We start from the raw sequence: 22228 nt of genomic DNA, 5'->3' as shown, positions 1-22228 counted from the left end.
GCGCGGTTTAGTATTATTATTATTATTATTAATACCAGGTAATCTTAGGAGCATCATAAATCCTCTTATGACCATTGGCAACTACTGAAATTAGTATAAAAATAAATAAATTAAAAAAATCGTCTTGGAGGATCCGGGCATCGATCCCGGTACCTCTCGCATGCAAAGCGAGCGCTCTACCATGTGAGCTAATCCCCCTGGAAATGGTAAAAAGGTCATAGTTCGAGTGCTGTTCGCAATACTAAACTACACCTTACATCAGACACATTTCAGCTTACCTACCTTCAGCAGAGTGGCGCAGAGGAAGCGTGCTGGGCCCATAACCCAGAGGTCGGTGGATCGAAACCTACCTCTGCTACGTGCGAGCTATCGCATCATTTTAAAAACCACGTCATACTACAAACGTGACATGACCTGCATAGTCCTGCACAAGAACTGTACGATGCTACATCCACCGATAGCTCAGTTGGTAGAGCGGAGGACTGTAGACGAACTTATACCACTCAGGCATCCTTAGGTCGCTGGTTCAAATCCGGCTCGGTGGACTTGCATTTTAGGCCTAAAATTTTGTGTGGCAGGGAAAAGTTGTCGGAAGTGGGATTCGAACCCACGCCCTCATTCGAGGACCAGAATTCTCCACGCGATGAGTGAAAGAACATTTTGTCTTGAGTCTGGCGCCTTAGACCGCTCGGCCATCCCGACATGACACGAACGCTGCTGCAAATTGCTCTGCGCAAATTTCATTTATTTTACGCCTATGGAAAAGGCATTGGAGAACCCGGGCATCGATCCCGGTACCTCTCGCATGCTAAGCGAGCGCTCTACCATCTGAGCTAGTTCCCCATCAAGTTTGCTTCGCCTTTGCCACTCCGCAAATGTTACGTTATTCATCCTCTTTCGACAAGACATTGTGGTGAAAGTTAGTTCACCATCGTACCAAATAATTGTTACGCCCGATGAGGGACTCGAACCCGCGACCCTCAGATCAAAAGTCTGATGCTCTACCGACTGAGCTAACCGGGCGTAAATCTGTATTCCCGGACAGTCCCGCGAACGCTACTGACGTGAAACGAAACATTGACAAGATAAAAAGAACCTCCCCGGCGGGGAATCGAACCCCGGTCTCCCGCGTGACAGGCGGGGATACTTACCACTATACTACCGAGGACGAGTTCATATTTAAATAATATGTTCGCGATGGCGTCAATGCCCGAATGCCACACGGTCGATCATGTTAAAAGCTGAAACTGTGTTTACTGTCAATGCGAAATTAAACAGCAAGAAATGCTCTAGACATGTGCAGCGCGGTTTAGTATTATTATTATTATTATTATTAATACCAGGTAATCTTAGGAGCATCATAAATCCTCTTATGACCATTGGCAACTACTGAAATTAGTATAAAAATAAATAAATTAAAAACATCGTCTTGGAGGATCCGGGCATCGATCCCGGTACCTCTCGCATGCAAAGCGAGCGCTCTACCATGTGAGCTAATCCCCCTGGAAATGGTAAAAAGGTCATAGTTCGAGTGCTGTTCGCAATACTAAACTACACCTTACATCAGACACATTTCAGCTTACCTACCTTCAGCAGAGTGGCGCAGAGGAAGCGTGCTGGGCCCATAACCCAGAGGTCGGTGGATCGAAACCACCCTCTGCTACGTGCGAGCTATCGCATCATTTTAAAAACCACGTCATACTACAAACGTGACATGACCTGCATAGTCCTGCACAAGAACTGTACGATGCTACATCCACCGATAGCTCAGTTGGTAGAGCGGAGGACTGTAGACGAACTTATACCACTCCGGCATCCTTAGGTCGCTGGTTCAAATCCGGCTCGGTGGACTTGCATTTTAGGCCTAAAATTTTGTGTGGCAGGGAAAAGTTGTCGGAAGTGGGATTCGAACCCACGCCCTCATTCGAGGACCAGAATTCTCCACGCGATGAGTGGAAGAACATTTTGTCTTGAGTCTGGCGCCTTAGACCGCTCGGCCATCCCGACATGACACGAACGCTGCTGCAAATTGCTCTGCGCAAATTTCATTTATTTTACGCCTATGGAAAAGGCATTGGAGAACCCGGGCATCGATCCCGGTACCTCTCGCATGCTAAGCGAGCGCTCTACCATCTGAGCTAGTTCCCCATCAAGTTTGCTTCGCCTTTGCCACTCCGCAAATGTTACGTTATTCATCCTCTTTCGACAAGACATTGTGGTGAAAGTTAGTTCACCATCGTACCAAATAATTGTTACGCCCGATGAGGGACTGGAACCCGCGACCCTCAGATTAAAAGTCTGATGCTCCACCGACTGAGCTAACCGGGCGTAAATCTGTATTCCCGGACAGTCCCGCGAACGCTACTGACGTGAAACGAAACATTGACAAGATAAAAAGAACCTCCCCGGCGGGGAATCGAACCCCGGTCTCCCGCGTGACAGGCGGGGATACTTACCGCTATACTACCGAGGACGAGTTCATATTTAAATAATATGTTCGCGATGGCGTCAATGCCCGAATGCCACACGGTCGATCATGTTAAAAGCTGAAACTGTGTATACTGTCAATGCGAAATTAAACAGCAAGAAATGCTCTAGACATATGCAGCGCGGTTTAGTATTATTATTATTATTATTATTAATACCAGGTAATCTTAGGAGCATCATAAATCCTCTTATGACCATTGGCAACTACTGAAATTAGTATAAAAATAAATAAATTAAAAAAATCGTCTTGGAGGATCCGGGCATCGATCCCGGTACCTCTCGCATGCAAAGCGAGCGCTCTACCATGTGAGCTAATCCCCCTGGAAATGGTAAAAAGGTCATAGTTCGAGTGCTGTTCGCAATACTAAACTACACCTTACATCAGACACATTTCAGCTTACCTACCTTCAGCAGAGTGGCGCAGAGGAAGCGTGCTGGGCCCATAACCCAGAGGTCGGTGGATCGAAACCACCCTCTGCTACGTGCGAGCTATCGCATCATTTTAAAAACCACGTCATACTACAAACGTGACATGACCTGCATAGTCCTGCACAAGAACTGTACGATGCTACATCCACCGATAGCTCAGTTGGTAGAGCGGAGGACTGTAGACGAACTTATACCACTCAGGCATCCTTAGGTCGCTGGTTCAAATCCGGCTCGGTGGACTTGCATTTTAGGCCTAAAATTTTGTGTGGCAGGGAAAAGTTGTCGGAAGAGGGATTCGAACCCACGCCCTCATTCGAGGACCAGAATTCTCCACGCGATGAGTGGAAGAACATTTTGTCTTGAGTCTGGCGCCTTAGACCGCTCGGCCATCCCGACATGACACGAACGCTGCTGCAAATTGCTCTGCGCAAATTTCATTTATTTTACGCCTATGGAAAAGGCATTGGAGAACCCGGGCATCGATCCCGGTACCTCTCGCATGCTAAGCGAGCGCTCTACCATCTGAGCTAGTTCCCCATCAAGTTTGCTTCGCCTTTGCCACTCCGCAAATGTTACGTTATTCATCCTCTTTCGACAAGACATTGTGGTGAAAGTTAGTTCACCATCGTACCAAATAATTGTTACGCCCGATGAGGGACTCGAACCCGCGACCCTCAGATTAAAAGTCTGATGCTCTACCGACTGAGCTAACCGGGCGTAAATCTGTATTCCCGGACAGTCCCGCGAACGCTACTGACGTGAAACGAAACATTGACAAGATAAAAAGAACCTCCCCGGCGGGGAATCGAACCCCGGTCTCCCGCGTGACAGGCGGGGATACTTACCACTATACTACCGAGGACGAGTTCATATTTAAATAATATGTTCGCGATGGCGTCAATGCCCGAATGCCACACGGTCGATCATGTTAAAAGCTGAAACTGTGTTTACTGTCAATGCGAAATTAAACAGCAAGAAATGCTCTAGACATATGCAGCGCGGTTTAGTATTATTATTATTATTATTATTAATACCAGGTAATCTTAGGAGCATCATAAATCCTCTTATGACCATTGGCAACTACTGAAATTAGTATAAAAATAAATAAATTAAAAACATCGTCTTGGAGGATCCGGGCATCGATCCCGGTACCTCTCGCATGCAAAGCGAGCGCTCTACCATGTGAGCTAATCCCCCTGGAAATGGTAAAAAGGTCATAGTTCGAGTGCTGTTCGCAATACTAAACTACACCTTACATCAGACACATTTCAGCTTACCTACCTTCAGCAGAGTGGCGCAGAGGAAGCGTGCTGGGACCATAACCCAGAGGTCGGTGGATCGAAACCACCCTCTGCTACGTGCGAGCTATCGCATCATTTTAAAAACCACGTCATACTACAAACGTGACATGACCTGCATAGTCCTGCACAAGAACTGTACGATGCTACATCCACCGATAGCTCAGTTGGTAGAGCGGAGGACTGTAGACGAACTTATACCACTCAGGCATCCTTAGGTCGCTGGTTCAAATCCGGCTCGGTGGACTTGCATTTTAGGCCTAAAATTTTGTGTGGCAGGGAAAAGTTGTCGGAAGTGGGATTCGAACCCACGCCCTCATTCGAGGACCAGAATTCTCCACGCGATGAGTGGAAGAACATTTTGTCTTGAGTCTGGCGCCTTAGACCGCTCGGCCATCCCGACATGACACGAACGCTGCTGCAAATTGCTCTGCGCAAATTTCATTTATTTTACGCCTATGGAAAAGGCATTGGAGAACCCGGGCATCGATCCCGGTACCTCTCGCATGCTAAGCGAGCGCTCTACCATCTGAGCTAGTTCCCCATCAAGTTTGCTTCGCCTTTGCCACTCCGCAAATGTTACGTTATTCATCCTCTTTCGACAAGACATTGTGGTGAAAGTTAGTTCACCATCGTACCAAATAATTGTTACGCCCGATGAGGGACTGGAACCCGCGACCCTCAGATTAAAAGTCTGATGCTCCACCGACTGAGCTAACCGGGCGTAAATCTGTATTCCCGGACAGTCCCGCGAACGCTACTGACGTGAAACGAAACATTGACAAGATAAAAAGAACCTCCCCGGCGGGGAATCGAACCCCGGTCTCCCGCGTGACAGGCGGGGATACTTACCGCTATACTACCGAGGACGAGTTCATATTTAAATAATATGTTCGCGATGGCGTCAATGCCCGAATGCCACACGGTCGATCATGTTAAAAGCTGAAACTGTGTATACTGTCAATGCGAAATTAAACAGCAAGAAATGCTCTAGACATATGCAGCGCGGTTTAGTATTATTATTATTATTATTATTAATACCAGGTAATCTTAGGAGCATCATAAATCCTCTTATGACCATTGGCAACTACTGAAATTAGTATAAAAATAAATAAATTAAAAACATCGTCTTGGAGGATCCGGGCATCGATCCCGGTACCTCTCGCATGCAAAGCGAGCGCTCTACCATGTGAGCTAATCCCCCTGGAAATGGTAAAAAGGTCATAGTTCGAGTGCTGTTCGCAATACTAAACTACACCTTACATCAGACACATTTCAGCTTACCTACCTTCAGCAGAGTGGCGCAGAGGAAGCGTGCTGGGCCCATAACCCAGAGGTCGGTGGATCGAAACCACCCTCTGCTACGTGCGAGCTATCGCATCATTTTAAAAACCACGTCATACTACAAACGTGACATGACCTGCATAGTCCTGCACAAGAACTGTACGATGCTACATCCACCGATAGCTCAGTTGGTAGAGCGGAGGACTGTAGACGAACTTATACCACTCAGGCATCCTTAGGTCGCTGGTTCAAATCCGGCTAGGTGGACTTGCATTTTAGGCCTAAAATTTTGTGTGGCAAGAAAAAGTTGTCGGAAGTGGGATTCGAACCCACGCCCTCATTCGAGGACCAGAATTCTCCACGCGATGAGTGGAAGAACATTTTGTCTTGAGTCTGGCGCCTTAGACCGCTCGGCCATCCCGACATGACACGAACGCTGCTGCAAATTCCTCTGCGCAAATTTCATTTATTTTACGCCTATGGAAAAGGCATTGGAGAACCCGGGCATCGATCCCGGTACCTCTCGCATGCTAAGCGAGCGCTCTACCATCTGAGCTAGTTCCCCATCAAGTTTGCTTCGCCTTTGCCACTCCGCAAATGTTACGTTATTCATCCTCTTTCGACAAGACATTGTGGTGAAAGTTAGTTCACCATCGTACCAAATAATTGTTACGCCCGATGAGGGACTCGAACCGGCGACCCTCAGATTAAAAGTCTGATGCTCTACCGACTGAGCTAACCGGGCGTAAATCTGTATTCCCGGACAGTCCCGCGAACGCTACTGACGTGAAACGAAACATTGACAAGATAAAAAGAACCTCCCCGGGGGGGAGTCGAACCCCGGTCTCCCGCGTGACAGGCGGGGAACCTTACCACTATACTACCGAGGACGAGTTCATATTTAAATAATATGTTCGCGATGGCGTCAATGCCCGAATGCCACACGGTCGATCATGTTAAAAGCTGAAACTGTCTATACTGTCAATGCGAAATTAAACAGCAAGAAATGCTCTAGACATGTGCAGCGCGGTTTAGTATTATTATTATTATTATTAATACCAGGTAATCTTAGGAGCATCATAAATCCTCTTATGACCATTGGCAACTACTGAAATTAGTATAAAAATAAATAAATTAAAAACATCGTCTTGGAGGATCCGGGCATCGATCCCGGTACCTCTCGCATGCAAAGCGAGCGCTCTACCATGTGAGCTAATCCCCCTGGAAATGGTAAAAAGGTCATAGTTCGAGTGCTGTTCGCAATACTAAACTACACCTTACATCAGACACATTTCAGCTTACCTACCTTCAGCAGAGTGGCGCAGAGGAAGCGTGCTGGGCCCATAACCCAGAGGTCGGTGGATCGAAACCACCCTCTGCTACGTGCGAGCTATCGCATCATTTTAAAAACCACGTCATACTACAAACGTGACATGACCTGCATAGTCCTGCACAAGAACTGTACGATGCTACATCCACCGATAGCTCAGTTGGTAGAGCGGAGGACTGTAGACGAACTTATACCACTCAGGCATCCTTAGGTCGCTGGTTCAAATCCGGCTCGGTGGACTTGCATTTTAGGCCTAAAATTTTGTGTGGCAGGGAAAAGTTGTCGGAAGTGGGATTCGAACCCACGCCCTCATTCGAGGACCAGAATTCTCCACGCGATGAGTGGAAGAACATTTTGTCTTGAGTCTGGCGCCTTAGACCGCTCGGCCATCCCGACATGACACGAACGCTGCTGCAAATTGCTCTGCGCAAATTTCATTTATTTTACGCCTATGGAAAAGGCATTGGAGAACCCGGGCATCGATCCCGGTACCTCTCGCATGCTAAGCGAGCGCTCTACCATCTGAGCTAGTTCCCCATCAAGTTTGCTTCGCCTTTGCCACTCCGCAAATGTTACGTTATTCATCCTCTTTCGACAAGACATTGTGGTGAAAGTTAGTTCACCATCGTACCAAATAATTGTTACGTCCGATGAGGGACTCGAACCCGCGACCCTCAGATTAAAAGTCTGATGCTCTACCGACTGAGCTAACCGGGCGTAAATCTGTATTCCCGGACAGTCCCGCGAACGCTACTGACGTGAAACGAAACATTGACAAGATAAAAAGAACCTCCCCGGCGGGGAATCGAACCCCGGTCTCCCGCGTGACAGGCGGGGATACTTACCACTATACTACCGAGGACGAGTTCATATTTAAATAATATGTTCGCGATGGCGTCAATGCCTGAATGCCACACGGTCGATCATGTTAAAAGCTGAAACTGTGTATACTGTCAATGCGAAATTAAACAGCAAGAAATGCTCTAGACATATGCAGCACGGTTTAGTATTATTATTATTATTATTAATACCAGGTAATCTTAGGAGCATCATAAATCCTCTTATGACCATTGGCAACTACTGAAATTAGTATAAAAATAAATAAATTAAAAACATCGTCTTGGAGGATCCGGGCATCGATCCCGGTACCTCTCGCATGCAAAGCGAGCGCTCTACCATGTGAGCTAATCCCCCTGGAAATGGTAAAAAGGTCATAGTTCGAGTGCTGTTCGCAATACTAAACTACACCTTACATCAGACACATTTCAGCTTACCTACCTTCAGCAGAGTGGCGCAGAGGAAGCGTGCTGGGCCCATAACCTAGAGGTCGGTGGATCGAAACCACCCTCTGCTACGTGCGAGCTATCGCATCATTTTAAAAACCACGTCATACTACAAACGTGACATGACCTGCATAGTCCTGCACAAGAACTGTACGATGCTACATCCACCGATAGCTCAGTTGGTAGAGCGGAGGACTGTAGACGAACTTATACCACTCAGGCATCCTTAGGTCGCTGGTTCAAATCCGGCTCGGTGGACTTGCATTTTAGGCCTAAAATTTTGTGTGGCAGGGAAAAGTTGTCGGAAGTGGGATTCGAACCCACGCCCTCATTCGAGGACCAGAATTCTCCACGCGATGAGTGGAAGAACATTTTGTCTTGAGTCTGGCGCCTTAGACCGCTCGGCCATCCCGACATGACACGAACGCTGCTGCAAATTGCTCTGCGCAAATTTCATTTATTTTACGCCTATGGAAAAGGCATTGGAGAACCCGGGCATCGATCCCGGTACCTCTCGCATGCTAAGCGAGCGCTTTACCATCTGACCTAGTTCCCCAACAAGTTTGCTTCGCCTTTGCCACTCCGCAAATGTTACGTTATTCATCCTCTTTCGACAAGACATTGTGGTGAAAGTTAGTTCACCATCGTACCAAATAATTGTTACGCCCGATGAGGGACTCGAACCCGCGACCCTCAGATTAAAAGTCTGATGCTCTACCGACTGAGCTAACCGGGCGTAAATCTGTATTCCCGGACAGTCCCGCGAACGCTACTGACGTGAAACGAAACATTGACAAGATAAAAAGAACCTCCCCGGCGGGGAATCGAACCCCGGTCTCCCGCGTGACAGGCGGGGATACTTACGACTATACTACCGAGGACGAGTTCATATTTAAATAATATGTTCGCGATGGCGTCAATGCCCGAATGCCACACGGTCGATCATGTTAAAAGCTGAAACTGTGTATACTGTCAATGCGAAATTAAACAGCAAGAAATGCTCTAGACATATGCAGCGCGGTTTAGTATTATTATTATTATTATTAATACCAGGTAATCTTAGGAGCATCATAAATCCTCTTATGACCATTGGCAACTACTGAAATTAGTATAAAAATAAATAAATTAAAAACATCGTCTTGGAGGATCCGGGCATCGATCCCGGTACCTCTCGCATGCAAAGCGAGCGCTCTACCATGTGAGCTAATCCCCCTGGAAATGGTAAAAAGGTCATAGTTCGAGTGCTGTTCGCAATACTAAACTACACCTTACATCAGACACATTTCAGCTTACCTACCTTCAGCAGAGTGGCGCAGAGGAAGCGTGCTGGGCCCATAACCCAGAGGTCGGTGGATCGAAACCACCCTCTGCTACGTGCGAGCTATCGCATCATTTTAAAAACCACGTCATACTACAAACGTGACATGACCTGCATAGTCCTGCACAAGAACTGTACGATGCTACATCCACCGATAGCTCAGTTGGTAGAGCGGAGGACTGTAGACGAACTTATACCACTCAGGCATCCTTAGGTCGCTGGTTCAAATCCGGCTCGGTGGACTTGCATTTTAGGCCTAAAATTTTGTGTGGCAGGGAAAAGTTGTCGGAAGTGGGATTCGAACCCACGCCCTCATTCGAGGACCAGAATTCTCCACGCGATGAGTGGAAGAACATTTTGTCTTGAGTCTGGCGCCTTAGACCGCTCGGCCATCCCGACATGACACGAACGCTGCTGCAAATTGCTCTGCGCAAATTTCATTTATTTTACGCCTATGGAAAAGGCATTGGAGAACCCGGGCATCGATCCCGGTACCTCTCGCATGCTAAGCGAGCGCTCTACCATCTGAGCTAGTTCCCCATCAAGTTTGCTTCGCCTTTGCCACTCCGCAAATGTTACGTTATTCATCCTCTTTCGACAAGACATTGTGGTGAAAGTTAGTTCACCATCGTACCAAATAATTGTTACGGCCGATGAGGGACTCGAACCCGCGACCCTCAGATTAAAAGTCTGATGCTCTACCGACTGAGCTAACCGGGCGTAAATCTGTATTCCCGGACAGTCCCGCGAACGCTACTGACGTGAAACGAAACATTGACAAGATAAAAAGAACCTCCCCGGCGGGGAATCGTACCCCGGTCTCCCGCGTGACAGGCGGGGATACTTACCACTATACTACCGAGGACGAGTTCATATTTAAATAATATGTTCGCGATGGCGTCAATGCCCGAATGCCACACGGTCGATCATGTTAAAAGCTGAAACTGTGTATACTGTCAATGCGAAATTAAACAGCAAGAAATGCTCTAGACATATGCAGTGCGGTTTAGTATTATTATTATTATTATTATTATTAATACCAGGTAATCTTAGGAGCATCATAAATCCTCTTATGACCATTGGCAACTACTGAAATTAGTATAAAAATAAATAAATTAAAAACATCGTCTTGGAGGATCCGGGCATCGATCCCGGTACCTCTCGCATGCAAAGCGAGCGCTCTACCATGTGAGCTAATCCCCCTGGAAATGGTAAAAAGGTCATAGTTCGAGTGCTGTTCGCAATACTAAACTACACCTTACATCAGACACATTTCAGCTTACCTACCTTCAGCAGAGTGGCGCAGAGGAAGCGTGCTGGGCCGATAACCCAGAGGTCGGTGGATCGAAACCACCCTCTGCTACGTGCGAGCTATCGCATCATTTTAAAAACCACGTCATACTACAAACGTGACATGACCTGCATAGTCCTGCACAAGAACTGTACGATGCTACATCCACCGATAGCTCAGTTGGTAGAGCGGAGGACTGTAGACGAACTTATACCACTCAGGCATCCTTAGGTCGCTGGTTCAAATCCGGCTCGGTGGACTTGCATTTTAGGCCTAAAATTTTGTGTGGCAGGGAAAAGTTGTCGGAAGTGGGATTCGAACCCACGCCCTCATTCGAGGACCAGAATTCTCCACGCGATGAGTGGAAGAACATTTTGTCTTGAGTCTGGCGCCTTAGACCGCTCGGCCATCCCGACATGACACGAACGCTGCTGCAAATTGCTCTGCGCAAATTTCATTTATTTTACGCCTATGGAAAAGGCATTGGAGAACCCGGGCATCGATCCCGGTACCTCTCGCATGCTAAGCGAGCGCTCTACCATCTGAGCTAGTTCCCCATCAAGTTTGCTTCGCCTTTGCCACTCCGCAAATGTTACGTTATTCATCCTCTTTCGACAAGACATTGTGGTGAAAGTTAGTTCACCATCGTACCAAATAATTGTTACGCCCGATGAGGGACTCGAACCCGCGACCCTCAGATTAAAAGTCTGATGCTCTACCGACTGAGCTAACCGGGCGTAAATCTGTATTCCCGGACAGTCCCGCGAACGCTACTGACGTGAAACGAAACATTGACAAGATAAAAAGAACCTCCCCGGCGGGGAATCGAACCCCGGTCTCCCGCGTGACAGGCGGGGATACTTACGACTATACTACCGAGGACGAGTTCATATTTAAATAATATGTTCGCGATGGCGTCAATGCCCGAATGCCACACGGTCGATCATGTTAAAAGCTGAAACTGTGTATACTGTCAATGCGAAATTAAACAGCAAGAAATGCTCTAGACATATGCAGCGCGGTTTAGTATTATTATTATTATTATTAATACCAGGTAATCTTAGGAGCATCATAAATCCTCGTATGACCATTGGCAACTACTGAAATTAGTATAAAAATAAATAAATTAAAAACATCGTCTTGGAGGATCCGGGCATCGATCCCGGTACCTCTCGCATGCAAAGCGAGCGCTCTACCATGTGAGCTAATCCCCCTGGAAATGGTAAAAAGGTCATAGTTCGAGTGCTGTTCGCAATACTAAACTACACCTTACATCAGACACATTTCAGCTTACCTACCTTCAGCAGAGTGGCGCTGAGGAAGCGTGCTGGGCCAATAACCCAGAGGTCGGTGGATCGAAACCACCCTCTGCTACGTGCGAGCTATCGCATCATTTTAAAAACCACGTCATACTACAAACGTGACATGACCTGCATAGTCCTGCACAAGAACTGTACGATGCTACATCCACCGATGGCTCAGTTGGTAGAGCGGAGGACTGTAGACGAACTTATACCACTCAGGCATCCTTAGGTCGCTGGTTCAAATCCGGCTCGGTGGACTTGCATTTTAGGCCTAAAATTTTGTGTGGCAGGGAAAAGTTGTCGGAAGTGGGATTCGAACCCACGCCCTCATTCGAGGACCAGAATTCTCCACGCGATGAGTGGAAGAACATTTTGTCTTGAGTCTGGCGCCTTAGACCGCTCGGCCATCCCGACATGACACGAACGCTGCTGCAAATTGCTCTGCGCAAATTTCATTTATTTTACGCCTATGGAAAAGGCATTGGAGAACCCGGGCATCGATCCCGGTACCTCTCGCATGCTAAGCGAGCGCTCTACCATCTGAGCTAGTTCCCCATCAAGTTTGCTTCGCCTTTGCCACTCCGCAAATGTTACGTTATTCATCCTCTTTCGACAAGACATTGTGGTGAAAGTTAGTTCACCATCGTACCAAATAATTGTTAGGCCCGATGAGGGACTCGAACCCGCGACCCTCAGATTAAAAGTCTGATGCTCTACCGACTGAGCTAACCGGGCGTAAATCTGTATTCCCGGACAGTCCCGCGAACGCTACTGACGTGAAACGAAACATTGACAAGATAAAAAGAACCTCCCCGGCGGGGAATCGAACCCCGGTCTCCCGCGTGACAGGCGGGGATACTTACCGCTATACTACCGAGGACGAGTTCATATTTAAATAATATGTTCGCGATGGCGTCAATGCCCGAATGCCACACGGTCGATCATGTTAAAAGCTGAAACTGTGTATACTGTCAATGCGAAATTAAACAGCAAGAAATGCTCTAGACATATGCAGCGCGGTTTAGTATTATTATTATTATTATTATTAATACCAGGTAATCTTAGGAGCATCATAAATCCTCTTATGACCATTGGCAACTACTGAAATTAGTATAAAAATAAATAAATTAAAAACATCGTCTTGGAGGATCCGGGCATCGATCCCGGTACCTCTCGCATGCAAAGCGAGCGCTCTACCATGTGAGCTAATCCCCCTGGAAATGGTAAAAAGGTCATAGTTCGAGTGCTGTTCGCAATACTAAACTACACCTTACATCAGACACATTTCAGCTTACCTACCTTCAGCAGAGTGGCGCAGAGGAAGCGTGCTGGGCCCATAACCCAGAGGTCGGTGGATCGAAACCACCCTCTGCTACGTGCGAGCTATCGCATCATTTTAAAAACCACGTCATACTACAAACGTGACATGACCTGCATAGTCCTGCACAAGAACTGTACGATGCTACATCCACCGATAGCTCAGATGGTAGAGCGGAGGACTGTAGACGAACTTATACCACTCAGGCATCCTTAGGTCGCTGGTTCAAATCCGGCTCGGTGGACTTGCATTTTAGGCCTAAAATTTTGTGTGGCAGGGAAAAGTTGTCGGAAGTGGGATTCGAACCCACGCCCTCATTCGAGGACCAGAATTCTCCACGCGATGAGTGGAAGAACATTTTGTCTTGAGTCTGGCGCCTTAGACCGCTCGGCCATCCCGACATGACACGAACGCTGCTGCAAATTGCTCTGCGCAAATTTCATTTACTTTACGCCTATGGAAAAGGCATTGGAGAACCCGGGCATCGATCCCGGTACCTCTCGCATGCTAAGCGAGCGCTCTACCATCTGAGCTAGTTCCCCATCAAGTTTGCTTCGCCTTTGCCACTCCGCAAATGTTACGTTATTCATCCTCTTTCGACAAGACATTGTGGTGAAAGTTAGTTCACCATCGTACCAAATAATTGTTACGCCCGATGAGGGACTCGAACCCGCGACCCTCAGATTAAAAGTCTGATGCTCTACCGACTGAGCTAACCGGGCGTAAATCTGTATTCCCGGACAGTCCCGCGAACGCTACTGACGTGAAACGAAACATTGACAAGATAAAAAGAACCTCCCCGGCGGGGAATCGAACCCCGGTCTCCCGCGTGACAGGCGGGGATACTTACCGCTATACTACCGAGGACGAGTTCATATTTAAATAATATGTTCGCGATGGCGTCAATGCCCGAATGCCACACGGTCGATCATGTTAAAAGCTGAAACTGTGTATACTGTCAATGCGAAATTAAACAGCAAGAAATGCTCTAGACATATGCAGCGCGGTTTAGTATTATTATTATTATTATTATTAATACCAGGTAATCTTAGGAGCATCATAAATCCTCTTATGACCATTGGCAACTACTGAAATTAGTATAAAAATAAATAAATTAAAAACATCGTCTTGGAGGATCCGGGCATCGATCCCGGTACCTCTCGCATGCAAAGCGAGCGCTCTACCATGTGAGCTAATCCCCCTGGAAATGGTAAAAAGGTCATAGTTCGAGTGCTGTTCGCAATACTAAACTACACCTTACATCAGACACATTTCAGCTTACTTACCTTCAGCAGAGTGGCGCAGAGGAAGCGTGCTGGGCCCATAACCCAGAGGTCGATGGATCGAAACCACCCTCTGCTACGTGCGAGCTATCGCATCATTTTAAAAACCACGTCATACTACAAACGTGACATGACCTGCATAGTCCTGCACATGAACTGTACGATGCTACATCCACCGATAGCTCAGTTGGTAGAGCGGAGGACTGTAGACGAACTTATACCACTCAGGCATCCTTAGGTCGCTGGTTCAAATCCGGCTCGGTGGACTTGCATTTTAGGCCTAAAATTTTGTGTGGCAGGGAAAAGTTGTCGGAAGTGGGATTCGAACCCACGCCCTCATTCGAGGACTAGAATTCTCCACGCGATGAGTGGAAGAACATTTTGTCTTGAGTCTGGCGCCTTAGACCGCTCGGCCATCCCGACATGACACGAACGCTGCTGCAAATTGCTCTGCGCAAATTTCATTTATTTTACGCCTATGGAAAAGGCATTGGAGAACCCGGGCATCGATCCCGGTACCTCTCGCATGCTAAGCGAGCGCTCTACCATCTGAGCTAGTTCCCCATCAAGTTTGCTTCGCCTTTGCCACTCCGCAAATGTTACGTTATTCATCCTCTTTCGACAAGACATTGTGGTGAAAGTTAGTTCACCATCGTACCAAATAATTGTTACGCCCGATGAGGGACTCGAACCCGCGACCCTCAGATTAAAAGTCTGATGCTCTACCGACTGAGCTAACCGGGCGTAAATCTGTATTCCCGGACAGTCCCGCGAACGCTACTGACGTGAAACGAAACATTGACAAGATAAAAAGAACCTCCCCGGCGGGGAATCGAACCCCGGTCTCCCGCGTGACAGGCGGGGATACTTACCACTATACTACCGAGGACGAGTTCATATTTAAATAATATGTTCGCGATGGCGTCAATGCCCGAATGCCACACGGTCGATCATGTTAAAAGCTGAAACTGTGTATACTGTCAATGCGAAATTAAACAGCAAGAAATGCTCTAGACATATGCAGCGCGGTTTAGTATTATTATTATTATTATTATTATTAATACCAGGTAATCTTAGGAGCATCATAAATCCTCTTATGACCATTGGCAACTACTGAAATTAGTATAAAAATAAATAAATTAAAAACATCGTCTTGGAGGATCCGGGCATCGATCCCGGTACCTCTCGCATGCAAAGCGAGCGCTCTACCATGTGAGCTAATCCCCCTGGAAATGGTAAAAAGGTCATAGTTCGAGTGCTGTTCGCAATACTAAACTACACCTTATATCAGACACATTTCAGCTTACCTACCTTCAGCAGAGTGGCGCAGAGGAAGCGTGCTGGGCCCATAACCCAGAGGTCGGTGGATCGAAACCACCCTCTGCTACGTGCGAGCTATCGCATCATTTTAAAAACCACGTCATACTACAAACGTGACATGACCTGCATAGTCCTGCACAAGAACTGTACGATGCTACATCCACCGTTAGCTCAGTTGGTAGAGCGGAGGACTGTAGACGAACTTATACCACTCAGGCATCCTTAGGTCGCTGGTTCAAATCCGGCTCGGTGGACATGCATTTTAGGCCTAAAATTTTGTGTGGCAGGGAAAAGTTGTCGGAAGTGGGATTCGAACCCACGCCCTCATTCGAGGACCAGAATTCTCAACGCGATGAGTGGAAGAACATTTTGTCTTGAGTCTGGCGCCTTAGACCGCTCGGCCATCCCGACATGACACGAACGCTGCTGCAAATTGCTCTGCGCAAATTTCATTTATTTTACGCCTATGGAAAAGGCATTGGAGAACCCGGGCATCGATCCCGGTACCTCTCGCATGCTAAGCGAGCGCTCTACCATCTGAGCTAGTTCCCCATCAAGTTTGCTTCGCCTTTGCCACTCCGCAAATGTTACGTTATTCATCCTCTTTCGACAAGACATTGTGGTGAAAGTTAGTTCACCATCGTACCAAATAATTGTTACGCCCGATGAGGGACTCGAACCCGCGACCCTCAGATTAAAAGTCTGATGCTCTACCGACTGAGCTAACCGGGCGTAAATCTGTATTCCCGGACAGTCCCGCGAACGCTACTGACGTGAAACGAAACATTGACAAGATAAAAAGAACCTCCCCGGCGGGGAATCGAACCCCGGTCTCCCGCGTGACAGGCGGGGATACTTACCACTATACTACCGAGGACGAGTTCATATTTAAATAATATGTTCGCGATGGCGTCAATGCCCGAATGCCACACGGTCGATCATGTTAAAAGCTGAAACTGTGTATACTGTCAATGCGAAATTAAACAGCAAGAAATGCTCTAGACATATGCAGCGCGGTTTAGTATTATTATTATTATTATTATTAATACCAGGTAATCTTAGGAGCATCATAAATCCTCTTATGACCATTGGCAACTACTGAAATTAGTATAAAAATAAATAAATTAAAAACATCGTCTTGGAGGATCCGGGCATCGATCCCGGTACCTCTCGCATGCAAAGCGAGCGCTCTACCATGTGAGCTAATCCCCCTGGAAATGGTAAAAAGGTCATAGTTCGAGTGCTGTTCGCAATACTAAACTACACCTTACATCAGACACATTTCAGCTTACCTACCTTCAGCAGAGTGGCGCAGAGGAAGCGTGCTGGGCCCATAACCCAGAGGTCGGTGGATCGAAACCACCCTCTGCTACGTGCGAGCTATCGCATCATTTTAAAAACCACGTCATACTACAAACGTGACATGACCTGCATAGTCCTGCACAAGAACTGTACGATGCTACATCCACCGATAGCTCAGTTGGTAGAGCGGAGGACTGTAGACGAACTTATACCACTCAGGCATCCTTAGGTCGCTGGTTCAAATCCGGCTCGGTGGACTTGCATTTTAGGCCTAAAATTTTGTGTGGCAGGGAAAAGTTGTCGGAAGTGGGATTCGAACCCACGCCCTCATTCGAGGACCAGAATTCTCCACGCGATGAGTGGAAGAACATTTTGTCTTGAGTCTGGCGCCTTAGACCGCTCGGCCATCCCGACATGACACGAACGCTGCTGCAAATTGCTCCGCGCAAATTTCATTTATTTTACGCCTATGGAAAAGGCATTGGAGAACCCGGGCATCGATCCCGGTACCTCTCGCATGCTAAGCGAGCGCTCTACCATCTGAGCTAGTTCCCTATCAAGTTTGCTTCGCCTTTGCCACTCCGCAAATGTTACGTTATTCATCCTCTTTCGACAAAACATTGTGGTGACAGTTAGTTCACCATCGTACCAAATAATTGTTACGCCCGATGAGGGACTCGAACCCGCGACCCTCAGATTAAAAGTCTGATGCTCTACCGACTGAGCTAACCGGGCGTAAATCTGTATTCCCGGACAGTCCCGCGAACGCTACTGACGTGAAACGAAACATTGACAAGATAAAAAGAACCTCCCCGGCGGGGAATCGAACCCCGGTCTCCCGCGTGACAGGCGGGGATACTTACCACTATACTACCGAGGACGAGTTCATATTTAAATAATATGTTCGCGATGGCGTCAATGCCCGAATGCCACACGGTCGATCATGTTAAAAGCTGAAACTGTGTATACTGTCAATGCGAAATTAAACAGCAAGAAATGCTCTAGACATATGCAGCGCGGTTTAGTATTATTATTATTATTATTATTAATACCAGGTAATCTTAGGAGCATCATAAATCCTCTTATGACCATTGGCAACTACTGAAATTAGTATAAAAATAAATAAATTAAAAACATCGTCTTGGAGGATCCGGGCATCGATCCCGGTACCTCTCGCATGCAAAGCGAGCGCTCTACCATGTGAGCTAATCCCCCTGGAAATGGTAAAAAGGTCATAGTTCGAGTGCTGTTCGCAATACTAAACTACACCTTACATCAGACACATTTCAGCTTACCTACCTTCAGCAGAGTGGCGCAGAGGAAGCGTGCTGGGCCCATAACCCAGAGGTCGGTGGATCGAAACCACCCTCTGCTACGTGCGAGCTATCGCATCATTTTAAAAACCACGTCATACTACAAACGTGACATGACCTGCATAGTCCTGCACAAGAACTGTACGATGCTACATCCACCGATAGCTCAGTTGGTAGAGCGGAGGACTGTAGACGAACTTATACCACTCAGGCATCCTTAGGTCGCTGGTTCAAATCCGGCTCGGTGGACTTGCATTTTAGGCCTAAAATTTTGTGTGGCAGGGAAAAGTTGTCGGAAGTGGGATTCGAACCCACGCCCTCATTCGAGGACCAGAATTCTCCACGCGATGAGTGGAAGAACATTTTGTCTTGAGTCTGGCGCCTTAGACCGCTCGGCCATCCCGACATGACACGAACGCTGCTGCAAATTGCTCTGCGCAAATTTCATTTATTTTACGCCTATGGAAAAGGCATTGGAGAACCCGGGCATCGATCCCGGTACCTCTCGCATGCTAAGCGAGCGCTCTACCATCTGAGCTAGTTCCCCATCAAGTTTGCTTCGCCTTTGCCACTCCGCAAATGTTACGTTATTCATCCTCTTTCGACAGGACATTGTGGTGAAAGTTAGTTCACCATCGTACCAAATAATTGTTACGCCCGATGAGGGACTCGAACCCGCGACCCTCAGATTAAAAGTCTGATGCTCTACCGACTGAGCTAACCGGGCGTAAATCTGTATTCCCGGACAGTCCCGCGAACGCTACTGACGTGAAACGAAACATTGACAAGATAAAAAGAACCTCCCCGGCGGGGAATCGAACCCCGGTCTCCCGCGTGACAGGCGGGGATACTTACCACTATACTACCGAGGACGAGTTCATATGTAAATAATATGTTCGCGATGGCGTCAATGCCCGAATGCCACACGGTCGATCGTGTTAAAAGCTGAAACTGTGTATACTGTCAATGCGAAATTAAACAGCAAGAAATGCTCTAGACATATGCAGCGCAGTTTGGTATTATTATTATTATTATTAATACCAGGTAATCTTAGGAGCATCATAAATCCTCTTATGACCATTGGCAACTACTGAAATTAGTATAAAAATAAATAAATTAAAAACATCGTCTTGGAGGATCCGGGCATCGATCCCGGTACCTCTCGCATGCAAAGCGAGCGCTCTACCATGTGAGCTAATCCCCCTGGAAATGGTAAAAAGGTCATAGTTCGAGTGCTGTTCGCAATACTAAACTACACCTTACATCAGACACATTTCAGCTTACCTACCTTCAGCAGAGTGGCGCAGAGGAAGCGTGCTGGGCCCATAACCCAGAGGTCGGTGGATCGAAACCACCCTCTGCTACGTGCGAGCTATCGCATCATTTTAAAAACCACGTCATACTACAAACGTGACATGACCTGCATAGTCCTGCACAAGAACTGTACGATGCTACATCCACCGATAGCTCAGTTGGTAGAGCGGAGGACTGTAGACGAACTTATACCACTCAGGCATCCTTAGGTCGCTGGTTCAAATCCGGCTCGGTGGACTTGCATTTTAGGCCTAAAATTTTGTGTGGCAGGGAAAAGTTGTCGGAAGTGGGATTCAAACCCACGCCCTCATTCGAGGACCAGAATTCTCCACGCGATGAGTGGAAGAACATTTTGTCTTGAGTCTGGCGCCTTAGACCGCTCGGCCATCCCGACATGACACGAACGCTGCTGCAAATTGCTCTGCGCAAATTTCATTTATTTTACGCCTATGGAAAAGGCATTGGAGAACCCGGGCATCGATCCCGGTACCTCTCGCATGCTAAGCGAGCGCTCTACCATCTGAGCTAGTTCCCCATCAAGTTTGCTTCGCCTTTGCCACTCCGCAAATGTTACGTTATTCATCCTCTTTCGACAAGACATTGTGGTGAAAGTTAGTTCACCATCGTACCAAATAATTGTTACGCCCGATGAGGGACTCGAACCCGCGACCCTCAGTTTAAAAGTCTGATGCTCTACCGACTGATCTAACCGGGCGTAAATCTGTATTCCCGGACAGTCCCGCGAACGCTACTGACGTGAAACGAAACATTGACAAGATAAAAAGAACCTCCCCGGCGGGGAATCGAACCCCGGTCTCCCGCGTGACAGGCGGGGATACTTACCACTATACTACCAAGGACGAGTTCATATTTAAATAATATGTTCGCGATGGCGTCAATGCCCGAATGTCACACGGTCGATCATGTTAAAAGCTGAAACTGTGTATACTGTCAATGCGAAATTAAACAGCAAGAAATGCTCTAGACATATGCAGCGCGGTTTAGTATTATTATTATTATTATTAATACCAGGTAATCTTAGGAGCATCATAAATCCTCTTATGACCATTGGCAACTACTGAAATTAGTATAAAAATAAATAAATTAAAAACATCGTCTTGGAGGATCCGGGCATCGATCCCGGTACCTCTCGCATGCAAAGCGAGCGCTCTACCATGTGAGCTAATCCCCCTGGAAATGGTAAAAAGGTCATAGTTCGAGTGCTGTTCGCAATACTAAACTACACCTTACATCAGACACATTTCAGCTTACCTACCTTGAGCAGAGTGGCGCAGAGGAAGCGTGCTGGGCCCATAACCCAGAGGTCGGTGGATCGAAACCACCCTCTGCTACGTGCGAGCTATCGCATCATTTTAAAAACCACGTCATACTACAAACGTGACATGACCTGCATAGTCCTGCACAAGAACTGTACGATGCTACATCCACCGATAGCTCAGTTGGTAGAGCGGAGGACTGTAGACGAACTTATACCACTCAGGCATCCTTAGGTCGCTGGTTCAAATCCGGCTCGGTGGACTTGCATTTTAGGCCTAAAATTTTGTGTGGCAGGGAAAAGTTGTCGGAAGTGGGATTCGAACCCACGCCCTCATTCGAGGACCAGAATTCTCCACGCGATGAGTGGAAGAACATTTTGTCTTGAGTCTGGCGCCTTAGACCGCTCGGCCATCCCGACATGACACGAACGCTGCTGCAAATTGCTCTGCGCAAATTTCATTTATTTTACGCCTATGGAAAAGGCATTGGAGAAGCCGGGCATCGATCCCGGTACCTCTCGCATGCTAAGCGAGCGCTCTACCATCTGAGCTAGTTCCCCATCAAGTTTGCTTCGCCTTTGCCACTCCGCAAATGTTACGTTATTCATCCTCTTTCGACAGGACATTGTGGTGAAAGTTAGTTCACCATCGTACCAAATAATTGTTACGCCCGATGAGGGACTCGAACCCGCGACCCTCAGATTAAAAGTCTGATGCTCTACCGACTGAGCTAACCGGGCGTAAATCTGTATTCCCGGACAGTCCCGCGAACGCTACTGACGTGAAACGAAACATTGACAAGATAAAAAGAACCTCCCCGGCGGGGAATCGAACCCCGGTCTCCCGCGTGACAGGCGGGGATACTTACCACTATACTACCGAGGACGAGTTCATATTTAAATAATATGTTCGCGATGGCGTCAATGCCCGAATGCCACACGGTCGATCGTGTTAAAAGCTGAAACTGTGTATACTGTCAATGCGAAATTAAACAGCAAGAAATGCTCTAGACATATGCAGCGCAGTTTGGTATTATTATTATTATTATTAATACCAGGTAATCTTAGGAGCATCATA

The 22228-nt window shown here is 47.3% G+C and overlaps 89 non-coding genes across 89 annotated transcripts; 16 read left to right on the top strand and 73 right to left on the bottom strand.

Annotated features, from left to right (window-relative positions):
• Window positions 1-125: 125 nt before the first annotated feature.
• On the bottom strand, window positions 126-198 carry Trnaa-ugc (transfer RNA alanine (anticodon UGC)). The gene has a single exon. It is a non-coding gene; the product is annotated as a tRNA-Ala (tRNA).
• A 253-nt stretch (window positions 199-451) lies between these two features.
• Trnay-gua (transfer RNA tyrosine (anticodon GUA)) lies at window positions 452-545 on the top strand. Its single transcript has 2 exons — window positions 452-488; window positions 510-545. It is a non-coding gene; the product is annotated as a tRNA-Tyr (tRNA).
• Window positions 546-586: 41 nt separating this feature from the next.
• On the bottom strand, window positions 587-702 carry Trnal-caa (transfer RNA leucine (anticodon CAA)). Its single transcript has 2 exons — window positions 665-702; window positions 587-632 (listed from the first exon to the last, which is right to left on the bottom strand). It is a non-coding gene; the product is annotated as a tRNA-Leu (tRNA).
• A 68-nt stretch (window positions 703-770) lies between these two features.
• On the bottom strand, window positions 771-843 carry Trnaa-agc (transfer RNA alanine (anticodon AGC)). Its single transcript has one exon. It is a non-coding gene; the product is annotated as a tRNA-Ala (tRNA).
• A 107-nt stretch (window positions 844-950) lies between these two features.
• Window positions 951-1023, bottom strand: Trnak-uuu (transfer RNA lysine (anticodon UUU)). The gene has a single exon. It is a non-coding gene; the product is annotated as a tRNA-Lys (tRNA).
• A 73-nt stretch (window positions 1024-1096) lies between these two features.
• Trnad-guc (transfer RNA aspartic acid (anticodon GUC)) lies at window positions 1097-1168 on the bottom strand. Its single transcript has one exon. It is a non-coding gene; the product is annotated as a tRNA-Asp (tRNA).
• Window positions 1169-1430: 262 nt separating this feature from the next.
• Trnaa-ugc (transfer RNA alanine (anticodon UGC)) lies at window positions 1431-1503 on the bottom strand. Its single transcript has one exon. It is a non-coding gene; the product is annotated as a tRNA-Ala (tRNA).
• A 253-nt stretch (window positions 1504-1756) lies between these two features.
• Window positions 1757-1850, top strand: Trnay-gua (transfer RNA tyrosine (anticodon GUA)). The gene is made up of 2 exons: window positions 1757-1793; window positions 1815-1850. It is a non-coding gene; the product is annotated as a tRNA-Tyr (tRNA).
• A 41-nt stretch (window positions 1851-1891) lies between these two features.
• On the bottom strand, window positions 1892-2007 carry Trnal-caa (transfer RNA leucine (anticodon CAA)). Its single transcript has 2 exons — window positions 1970-2007; window positions 1892-1937 (listed from the first exon to the last, which is right to left on the bottom strand). It is a non-coding gene; the product is annotated as a tRNA-Leu (tRNA).
• A 68-nt stretch (window positions 2008-2075) lies between these two features.
• Trnaa-agc (transfer RNA alanine (anticodon AGC)) lies at window positions 2076-2148 on the bottom strand. Its single transcript has one exon. It is a non-coding gene; the product is annotated as a tRNA-Ala (tRNA).
• Window positions 2149-2401: 253 nt separating this feature from the next.
• Window positions 2402-2473, bottom strand: Trnad-guc (transfer RNA aspartic acid (anticodon GUC)). The gene has a single exon. It is a non-coding gene; the product is annotated as a tRNA-Asp (tRNA).
• Window positions 2474-2735: 262 nt separating this feature from the next.
• Trnaa-ugc (transfer RNA alanine (anticodon UGC)) lies at window positions 2736-2808 on the bottom strand. Its single transcript has one exon. It is a non-coding gene; the product is annotated as a tRNA-Ala (tRNA).
• Window positions 2809-3061: 253 nt separating this feature from the next.
• Window positions 3062-3155, top strand: Trnay-gua (transfer RNA tyrosine (anticodon GUA)). The gene is made up of 2 exons: window positions 3062-3098; window positions 3120-3155. It is a non-coding gene; the product is annotated as a tRNA-Tyr (tRNA).
• A 41-nt stretch (window positions 3156-3196) lies between these two features.
• Trnal-caa (transfer RNA leucine (anticodon CAA)) lies at window positions 3197-3312 on the bottom strand. Its single transcript has 2 exons — window positions 3275-3312; window positions 3197-3242 (listed from the first exon to the last, which is right to left on the bottom strand). It is a non-coding gene; the product is annotated as a tRNA-Leu (tRNA).
• A 68-nt stretch (window positions 3313-3380) lies between these two features.
• Trnaa-agc (transfer RNA alanine (anticodon AGC)) lies at window positions 3381-3453 on the bottom strand. Its single transcript has one exon. It is a non-coding gene; the product is annotated as a tRNA-Ala (tRNA).
• A 107-nt stretch (window positions 3454-3560) lies between these two features.
• On the bottom strand, window positions 3561-3633 carry Trnak-uuu (transfer RNA lysine (anticodon UUU)). The gene has a single exon. It is a non-coding gene; the product is annotated as a tRNA-Lys (tRNA).
• A 73-nt stretch (window positions 3634-3706) lies between these two features.
• Trnad-guc (transfer RNA aspartic acid (anticodon GUC)) lies at window positions 3707-3778 on the bottom strand. Its single transcript has one exon. It is a non-coding gene; the product is annotated as a tRNA-Asp (tRNA).
• A 262-nt stretch (window positions 3779-4040) lies between these two features.
• Window positions 4041-4113, bottom strand: Trnaa-ugc (transfer RNA alanine (anticodon UGC)). The gene has a single exon. It is a non-coding gene; the product is annotated as a tRNA-Ala (tRNA).
• Window positions 4114-4366: 253 nt separating this feature from the next.
• Window positions 4367-4460, top strand: Trnay-gua (transfer RNA tyrosine (anticodon GUA)). The gene is made up of 2 exons: window positions 4367-4403; window positions 4425-4460. It is a non-coding gene; the product is annotated as a tRNA-Tyr (tRNA).
• Window positions 4461-4501: 41 nt separating this feature from the next.
• Window positions 4502-4617, bottom strand: Trnal-caa (transfer RNA leucine (anticodon CAA)). Its single transcript has 2 exons — window positions 4580-4617; window positions 4502-4547 (listed from the first exon to the last, which is right to left on the bottom strand). It is a non-coding gene; the product is annotated as a tRNA-Leu (tRNA).
• A 68-nt stretch (window positions 4618-4685) lies between these two features.
• Trnaa-agc (transfer RNA alanine (anticodon AGC)) lies at window positions 4686-4758 on the bottom strand. Its single transcript has one exon. It is a non-coding gene; the product is annotated as a tRNA-Ala (tRNA).
• Window positions 4759-5011: 253 nt separating this feature from the next.
• Window positions 5012-5083, bottom strand: Trnad-guc (transfer RNA aspartic acid (anticodon GUC)). Its single transcript has one exon. It is a non-coding gene; the product is annotated as a tRNA-Asp (tRNA).
• A 262-nt stretch (window positions 5084-5345) lies between these two features.
• Window positions 5346-5418, bottom strand: Trnaa-ugc (transfer RNA alanine (anticodon UGC)). Its single transcript has one exon. It is a non-coding gene; the product is annotated as a tRNA-Ala (tRNA).
• A 388-nt stretch (window positions 5419-5806) lies between these two features.
• Window positions 5807-5922, bottom strand: Trnal-caa (transfer RNA leucine (anticodon CAA)). Its single transcript has 2 exons — window positions 5885-5922; window positions 5807-5852 (listed from the first exon to the last, which is right to left on the bottom strand). It is a non-coding gene; the product is annotated as a tRNA-Leu (tRNA).
• A 68-nt stretch (window positions 5923-5990) lies between these two features.
• Trnaa-agc (transfer RNA alanine (anticodon AGC)) lies at window positions 5991-6063 on the bottom strand. The gene has a single exon. It is a non-coding gene; the product is annotated as a tRNA-Ala (tRNA).
• Window positions 6064-6647: 584 nt separating this feature from the next.
• Window positions 6648-6720, bottom strand: Trnaa-ugc (transfer RNA alanine (anticodon UGC)). Its single transcript has one exon. It is a non-coding gene; the product is annotated as a tRNA-Ala (tRNA).
• A 253-nt stretch (window positions 6721-6973) lies between these two features.
• On the top strand, window positions 6974-7067 carry Trnay-gua (transfer RNA tyrosine (anticodon GUA)). Its single transcript has 2 exons — window positions 6974-7010; window positions 7032-7067. It is a non-coding gene; the product is annotated as a tRNA-Tyr (tRNA).
• Window positions 7068-7108: 41 nt separating this feature from the next.
• Window positions 7109-7224, bottom strand: Trnal-caa (transfer RNA leucine (anticodon CAA)). The gene is made up of 2 exons: window positions 7187-7224; window positions 7109-7154 (listed from the first exon to the last, which is right to left on the bottom strand). It is a non-coding gene; the product is annotated as a tRNA-Leu (tRNA).
• A 68-nt stretch (window positions 7225-7292) lies between these two features.
• Window positions 7293-7365, bottom strand: Trnaa-agc (transfer RNA alanine (anticodon AGC)). Its single transcript has one exon. It is a non-coding gene; the product is annotated as a tRNA-Ala (tRNA).
• Window positions 7366-7472: 107 nt separating this feature from the next.
• On the bottom strand, window positions 7473-7545 carry Trnak-uuu (transfer RNA lysine (anticodon UUU)). The gene has a single exon. It is a non-coding gene; the product is annotated as a tRNA-Lys (tRNA).
• Window positions 7546-7618: 73 nt separating this feature from the next.
• Window positions 7619-7690, bottom strand: Trnad-guc (transfer RNA aspartic acid (anticodon GUC)). The gene has a single exon. It is a non-coding gene; the product is annotated as a tRNA-Asp (tRNA).
• A 259-nt stretch (window positions 7691-7949) lies between these two features.
• Trnaa-ugc (transfer RNA alanine (anticodon UGC)) lies at window positions 7950-8022 on the bottom strand. Its single transcript has one exon. It is a non-coding gene; the product is annotated as a tRNA-Ala (tRNA).
• Window positions 8023-8275: 253 nt separating this feature from the next.
• Trnay-gua (transfer RNA tyrosine (anticodon GUA)) lies at window positions 8276-8369 on the top strand. The gene is made up of 2 exons: window positions 8276-8312; window positions 8334-8369. It is a non-coding gene; the product is annotated as a tRNA-Tyr (tRNA).
• A 41-nt stretch (window positions 8370-8410) lies between these two features.
• Window positions 8411-8526, bottom strand: Trnal-caa (transfer RNA leucine (anticodon CAA)). The gene is made up of 2 exons: window positions 8489-8526; window positions 8411-8456 (listed from the first exon to the last, which is right to left on the bottom strand). It is a non-coding gene; the product is annotated as a tRNA-Leu (tRNA).
• Window positions 8527-8774: 248 nt separating this feature from the next.
• On the bottom strand, window positions 8775-8847 carry Trnak-uuu (transfer RNA lysine (anticodon UUU)). The gene has a single exon. It is a non-coding gene; the product is annotated as a tRNA-Lys (tRNA).
• A 404-nt stretch (window positions 8848-9251) lies between these two features.
• Trnaa-ugc (transfer RNA alanine (anticodon UGC)) lies at window positions 9252-9324 on the bottom strand. The gene has a single exon. It is a non-coding gene; the product is annotated as a tRNA-Ala (tRNA).
• Window positions 9325-9577: 253 nt separating this feature from the next.
• On the top strand, window positions 9578-9671 carry Trnay-gua (transfer RNA tyrosine (anticodon GUA)). Its single transcript has 2 exons — window positions 9578-9614; window positions 9636-9671. It is a non-coding gene; the product is annotated as a tRNA-Tyr (tRNA).
• A 41-nt stretch (window positions 9672-9712) lies between these two features.
• Window positions 9713-9828, bottom strand: Trnal-caa (transfer RNA leucine (anticodon CAA)). Its single transcript has 2 exons — window positions 9791-9828; window positions 9713-9758 (listed from the first exon to the last, which is right to left on the bottom strand). It is a non-coding gene; the product is annotated as a tRNA-Leu (tRNA).
• Window positions 9829-9896: 68 nt separating this feature from the next.
• Trnaa-agc (transfer RNA alanine (anticodon AGC)) lies at window positions 9897-9969 on the bottom strand. Its single transcript has one exon. It is a non-coding gene; the product is annotated as a tRNA-Ala (tRNA).
• Window positions 9970-10559: 590 nt separating this feature from the next.
• Trnaa-ugc (transfer RNA alanine (anticodon UGC)) lies at window positions 10560-10632 on the bottom strand. Its single transcript has one exon. It is a non-coding gene; the product is annotated as a tRNA-Ala (tRNA).
• An 88-nt stretch (window positions 10633-10720) lies between these two features.
• On the top strand, window positions 10721-10792 carry Trnai-gau (transfer RNA isoleucine (anticodon GAU)). The gene has a single exon. It is a non-coding gene; the product is annotated as a tRNA-Ile (tRNA).
• Window positions 10793-10885: 93 nt separating this feature from the next.
• Window positions 10886-10979, top strand: Trnay-gua (transfer RNA tyrosine (anticodon GUA)). The gene is made up of 2 exons: window positions 10886-10922; window positions 10944-10979. It is a non-coding gene; the product is annotated as a tRNA-Tyr (tRNA).
• Window positions 10980-11020: 41 nt separating this feature from the next.
• Trnal-caa (transfer RNA leucine (anticodon CAA)) lies at window positions 11021-11136 on the bottom strand. Its single transcript has 2 exons — window positions 11099-11136; window positions 11021-11066 (listed from the first exon to the last, which is right to left on the bottom strand). It is a non-coding gene; the product is annotated as a tRNA-Leu (tRNA).
• A 68-nt stretch (window positions 11137-11204) lies between these two features.
• Trnaa-agc (transfer RNA alanine (anticodon AGC)) lies at window positions 11205-11277 on the bottom strand. Its single transcript has one exon. It is a non-coding gene; the product is annotated as a tRNA-Ala (tRNA).
• Window positions 11278-11384: 107 nt separating this feature from the next.
• Trnak-uuu (transfer RNA lysine (anticodon UUU)) lies at window positions 11385-11457 on the bottom strand. The gene has a single exon. It is a non-coding gene; the product is annotated as a tRNA-Lys (tRNA).
• Window positions 11458-11861: 404 nt separating this feature from the next.
• On the bottom strand, window positions 11862-11934 carry Trnaa-ugc (transfer RNA alanine (anticodon UGC)). Its single transcript has one exon. It is a non-coding gene; the product is annotated as a tRNA-Ala (tRNA).
• A 253-nt stretch (window positions 11935-12187) lies between these two features.
• Trnay-gua (transfer RNA tyrosine (anticodon GUA)) lies at window positions 12188-12281 on the top strand. The gene is made up of 2 exons: window positions 12188-12224; window positions 12246-12281. It is a non-coding gene; the product is annotated as a tRNA-Tyr (tRNA).
• A 41-nt stretch (window positions 12282-12322) lies between these two features.
• Trnal-caa (transfer RNA leucine (anticodon CAA)) lies at window positions 12323-12438 on the bottom strand. Its single transcript has 2 exons — window positions 12401-12438; window positions 12323-12368 (listed from the first exon to the last, which is right to left on the bottom strand). It is a non-coding gene; the product is annotated as a tRNA-Leu (tRNA).
• A 68-nt stretch (window positions 12439-12506) lies between these two features.
• Window positions 12507-12579, bottom strand: Trnaa-agc (transfer RNA alanine (anticodon AGC)). Its single transcript has one exon. It is a non-coding gene; the product is annotated as a tRNA-Ala (tRNA).
• A 107-nt stretch (window positions 12580-12686) lies between these two features.
• On the bottom strand, window positions 12687-12759 carry Trnak-uuu (transfer RNA lysine (anticodon UUU)). Its single transcript has one exon. It is a non-coding gene; the product is annotated as a tRNA-Lys (tRNA).
• Window positions 12760-12832: 73 nt separating this feature from the next.
• On the bottom strand, window positions 12833-12904 carry Trnad-guc (transfer RNA aspartic acid (anticodon GUC)). The gene has a single exon. It is a non-coding gene; the product is annotated as a tRNA-Asp (tRNA).
• A 262-nt stretch (window positions 12905-13166) lies between these two features.
• Window positions 13167-13239, bottom strand: Trnaa-ugc (transfer RNA alanine (anticodon UGC)). Its single transcript has one exon. It is a non-coding gene; the product is annotated as a tRNA-Ala (tRNA).
• A 253-nt stretch (window positions 13240-13492) lies between these two features.
• Trnay-gua (transfer RNA tyrosine (anticodon GUA)) lies at window positions 13493-13586 on the top strand. Its single transcript has 2 exons — window positions 13493-13529; window positions 13551-13586. It is a non-coding gene; the product is annotated as a tRNA-Tyr (tRNA).
• Window positions 13587-13627: 41 nt separating this feature from the next.
• Trnal-caa (transfer RNA leucine (anticodon CAA)) lies at window positions 13628-13743 on the bottom strand. The gene is made up of 2 exons: window positions 13706-13743; window positions 13628-13673 (listed from the first exon to the last, which is right to left on the bottom strand). It is a non-coding gene; the product is annotated as a tRNA-Leu (tRNA).
• A 68-nt stretch (window positions 13744-13811) lies between these two features.
• Trnaa-agc (transfer RNA alanine (anticodon AGC)) lies at window positions 13812-13884 on the bottom strand. The gene has a single exon. It is a non-coding gene; the product is annotated as a tRNA-Ala (tRNA).
• Window positions 13885-13991: 107 nt separating this feature from the next.
• Trnak-uuu (transfer RNA lysine (anticodon UUU)) lies at window positions 13992-14064 on the bottom strand. The gene has a single exon. It is a non-coding gene; the product is annotated as a tRNA-Lys (tRNA).
• A 73-nt stretch (window positions 14065-14137) lies between these two features.
• Window positions 14138-14209, bottom strand: Trnad-guc (transfer RNA aspartic acid (anticodon GUC)). Its single transcript has one exon. It is a non-coding gene; the product is annotated as a tRNA-Asp (tRNA).
• Window positions 14210-14471: 262 nt separating this feature from the next.
• Trnaa-ugc (transfer RNA alanine (anticodon UGC)) lies at window positions 14472-14544 on the bottom strand. The gene has a single exon. It is a non-coding gene; the product is annotated as a tRNA-Ala (tRNA).
• Window positions 14545-14797: 253 nt separating this feature from the next.
• Window positions 14798-14891, top strand: Trnay-gua (transfer RNA tyrosine (anticodon GUA)). The gene is made up of 2 exons: window positions 14798-14834; window positions 14856-14891. It is a non-coding gene; the product is annotated as a tRNA-Tyr (tRNA).
• A 41-nt stretch (window positions 14892-14932) lies between these two features.
• Trnal-caa (transfer RNA leucine (anticodon CAA)) lies at window positions 14933-15048 on the bottom strand. Its single transcript has 2 exons — window positions 15011-15048; window positions 14933-14978 (listed from the first exon to the last, which is right to left on the bottom strand). It is a non-coding gene; the product is annotated as a tRNA-Leu (tRNA).
• A 68-nt stretch (window positions 15049-15116) lies between these two features.
• On the bottom strand, window positions 15117-15189 carry Trnaa-agc (transfer RNA alanine (anticodon AGC)). Its single transcript has one exon. It is a non-coding gene; the product is annotated as a tRNA-Ala (tRNA).
• Window positions 15190-15296: 107 nt separating this feature from the next.
• Trnak-uuu (transfer RNA lysine (anticodon UUU)) lies at window positions 15297-15369 on the bottom strand. Its single transcript has one exon. It is a non-coding gene; the product is annotated as a tRNA-Lys (tRNA).
• Window positions 15370-15442: 73 nt separating this feature from the next.
• Window positions 15443-15514, bottom strand: Trnad-guc (transfer RNA aspartic acid (anticodon GUC)). Its single transcript has one exon. It is a non-coding gene; the product is annotated as a tRNA-Asp (tRNA).
• Window positions 15515-15779: 265 nt separating this feature from the next.
• Trnaa-ugc (transfer RNA alanine (anticodon UGC)) lies at window positions 15780-15852 on the bottom strand. The gene has a single exon. It is a non-coding gene; the product is annotated as a tRNA-Ala (tRNA).
• A 388-nt stretch (window positions 15853-16240) lies between these two features.
• On the bottom strand, window positions 16241-16356 carry Trnal-caa (transfer RNA leucine (anticodon CAA)). The gene is made up of 2 exons: window positions 16319-16356; window positions 16241-16286 (listed from the first exon to the last, which is right to left on the bottom strand). It is a non-coding gene; the product is annotated as a tRNA-Leu (tRNA).
• Window positions 16357-16424: 68 nt separating this feature from the next.
• Trnaa-agc (transfer RNA alanine (anticodon AGC)) lies at window positions 16425-16497 on the bottom strand. Its single transcript has one exon. It is a non-coding gene; the product is annotated as a tRNA-Ala (tRNA).
• Window positions 16498-16604: 107 nt separating this feature from the next.
• On the bottom strand, window positions 16605-16677 carry Trnak-uuu (transfer RNA lysine (anticodon UUU)). The gene has a single exon. It is a non-coding gene; the product is annotated as a tRNA-Lys (tRNA).
• A 73-nt stretch (window positions 16678-16750) lies between these two features.
• On the bottom strand, window positions 16751-16822 carry Trnad-guc (transfer RNA aspartic acid (anticodon GUC)). The gene has a single exon. It is a non-coding gene; the product is annotated as a tRNA-Asp (tRNA).
• A 262-nt stretch (window positions 16823-17084) lies between these two features.
• Trnaa-ugc (transfer RNA alanine (anticodon UGC)) lies at window positions 17085-17157 on the bottom strand. The gene has a single exon. It is a non-coding gene; the product is annotated as a tRNA-Ala (tRNA).
• A 253-nt stretch (window positions 17158-17410) lies between these two features.
• Trnay-gua (transfer RNA tyrosine (anticodon GUA)) lies at window positions 17411-17504 on the top strand. The gene is made up of 2 exons: window positions 17411-17447; window positions 17469-17504. It is a non-coding gene; the product is annotated as a tRNA-Tyr (tRNA).
• A 41-nt stretch (window positions 17505-17545) lies between these two features.
• Trnal-caa (transfer RNA leucine (anticodon CAA)) lies at window positions 17546-17661 on the bottom strand. The gene is made up of 2 exons: window positions 17624-17661; window positions 17546-17591 (listed from the first exon to the last, which is right to left on the bottom strand). It is a non-coding gene; the product is annotated as a tRNA-Leu (tRNA).
• Window positions 17662-17909: 248 nt separating this feature from the next.
• On the bottom strand, window positions 17910-17982 carry Trnak-uuu (transfer RNA lysine (anticodon UUU)). The gene has a single exon. It is a non-coding gene; the product is annotated as a tRNA-Lys (tRNA).
• A 73-nt stretch (window positions 17983-18055) lies between these two features.
• Window positions 18056-18127, bottom strand: Trnad-guc (transfer RNA aspartic acid (anticodon GUC)). Its single transcript has one exon. It is a non-coding gene; the product is annotated as a tRNA-Asp (tRNA).
• Window positions 18128-18389: 262 nt separating this feature from the next.
• Trnaa-ugc (transfer RNA alanine (anticodon UGC)) lies at window positions 18390-18462 on the bottom strand. The gene has a single exon. It is a non-coding gene; the product is annotated as a tRNA-Ala (tRNA).
• Window positions 18463-18715: 253 nt separating this feature from the next.
• Trnay-gua (transfer RNA tyrosine (anticodon GUA)) lies at window positions 18716-18809 on the top strand. The gene is made up of 2 exons: window positions 18716-18752; window positions 18774-18809. It is a non-coding gene; the product is annotated as a tRNA-Tyr (tRNA).
• Window positions 18810-18850: 41 nt separating this feature from the next.
• On the bottom strand, window positions 18851-18966 carry Trnal-caa (transfer RNA leucine (anticodon CAA)). Its single transcript has 2 exons — window positions 18929-18966; window positions 18851-18896 (listed from the first exon to the last, which is right to left on the bottom strand). It is a non-coding gene; the product is annotated as a tRNA-Leu (tRNA).
• A 68-nt stretch (window positions 18967-19034) lies between these two features.
• Window positions 19035-19107, bottom strand: Trnaa-agc (transfer RNA alanine (anticodon AGC)). The gene has a single exon. It is a non-coding gene; the product is annotated as a tRNA-Ala (tRNA).
• A 107-nt stretch (window positions 19108-19214) lies between these two features.
• On the bottom strand, window positions 19215-19287 carry Trnak-uuu (transfer RNA lysine (anticodon UUU)). Its single transcript has one exon. It is a non-coding gene; the product is annotated as a tRNA-Lys (tRNA).
• A 73-nt stretch (window positions 19288-19360) lies between these two features.
• Window positions 19361-19432, bottom strand: Trnad-guc (transfer RNA aspartic acid (anticodon GUC)). Its single transcript has one exon. It is a non-coding gene; the product is annotated as a tRNA-Asp (tRNA).
• Window positions 19433-19691: 259 nt separating this feature from the next.
• Trnaa-ugc (transfer RNA alanine (anticodon UGC)) lies at window positions 19692-19764 on the bottom strand. Its single transcript has one exon. It is a non-coding gene; the product is annotated as a tRNA-Ala (tRNA).
• Window positions 19765-20017: 253 nt separating this feature from the next.
• Window positions 20018-20111, top strand: Trnay-gua (transfer RNA tyrosine (anticodon GUA)). The gene is made up of 2 exons: window positions 20018-20054; window positions 20076-20111. It is a non-coding gene; the product is annotated as a tRNA-Tyr (tRNA).
• A 41-nt stretch (window positions 20112-20152) lies between these two features.
• Window positions 20153-20268, bottom strand: Trnal-caa (transfer RNA leucine (anticodon CAA)). Its single transcript has 2 exons — window positions 20231-20268; window positions 20153-20198 (listed from the first exon to the last, which is right to left on the bottom strand). It is a non-coding gene; the product is annotated as a tRNA-Leu (tRNA).
• Window positions 20269-20336: 68 nt separating this feature from the next.
• On the bottom strand, window positions 20337-20409 carry Trnaa-agc (transfer RNA alanine (anticodon AGC)). Its single transcript has one exon. It is a non-coding gene; the product is annotated as a tRNA-Ala (tRNA).
• Window positions 20410-20662: 253 nt separating this feature from the next.
• On the bottom strand, window positions 20663-20734 carry Trnad-guc (transfer RNA aspartic acid (anticodon GUC)). The gene has a single exon. It is a non-coding gene; the product is annotated as a tRNA-Asp (tRNA).
• Window positions 20735-20993: 259 nt separating this feature from the next.
• Trnaa-ugc (transfer RNA alanine (anticodon UGC)) lies at window positions 20994-21066 on the bottom strand. The gene has a single exon. It is a non-coding gene; the product is annotated as a tRNA-Ala (tRNA).
• A 253-nt stretch (window positions 21067-21319) lies between these two features.
• Trnay-gua (transfer RNA tyrosine (anticodon GUA)) lies at window positions 21320-21413 on the top strand. Its single transcript has 2 exons — window positions 21320-21356; window positions 21378-21413. It is a non-coding gene; the product is annotated as a tRNA-Tyr (tRNA).
• Window positions 21414-21454: 41 nt separating this feature from the next.
• Trnal-caa (transfer RNA leucine (anticodon CAA)) lies at window positions 21455-21570 on the bottom strand. Its single transcript has 2 exons — window positions 21533-21570; window positions 21455-21500 (listed from the first exon to the last, which is right to left on the bottom strand). It is a non-coding gene; the product is annotated as a tRNA-Leu (tRNA).
• A 248-nt stretch (window positions 21571-21818) lies between these two features.
• Window positions 21819-21891, bottom strand: Trnak-uuu (transfer RNA lysine (anticodon UUU)). The gene has a single exon. It is a non-coding gene; the product is annotated as a tRNA-Lys (tRNA).
• Window positions 21892-21964: 73 nt separating this feature from the next.
• Window positions 21965-22036, bottom strand: Trnad-guc (transfer RNA aspartic acid (anticodon GUC)). Its single transcript has one exon. It is a non-coding gene; the product is annotated as a tRNA-Asp (tRNA).
• Between the last annotated feature and the right edge of the window lie 192 nt (window positions 22037-22228).

This window comes from Hydractinia symbiolongicarpus, chromosome 3 (assembly GCF_029227915.1).
Source record: "Hydractinia symbiolongicarpus strain clone_291-10 chromosome 3, HSymV2.1, whole genome shotgun sequence".
Classification (NCBI taxonomy): domain Eukaryota; kingdom Metazoa; phylum Cnidaria; class Hydrozoa; order Anthoathecata; family Hydractiniidae; genus Hydractinia; species Hydractinia symbiolongicarpus.
This window is presented reverse-complemented; position numbering and strand designations above follow the sequence as displayed.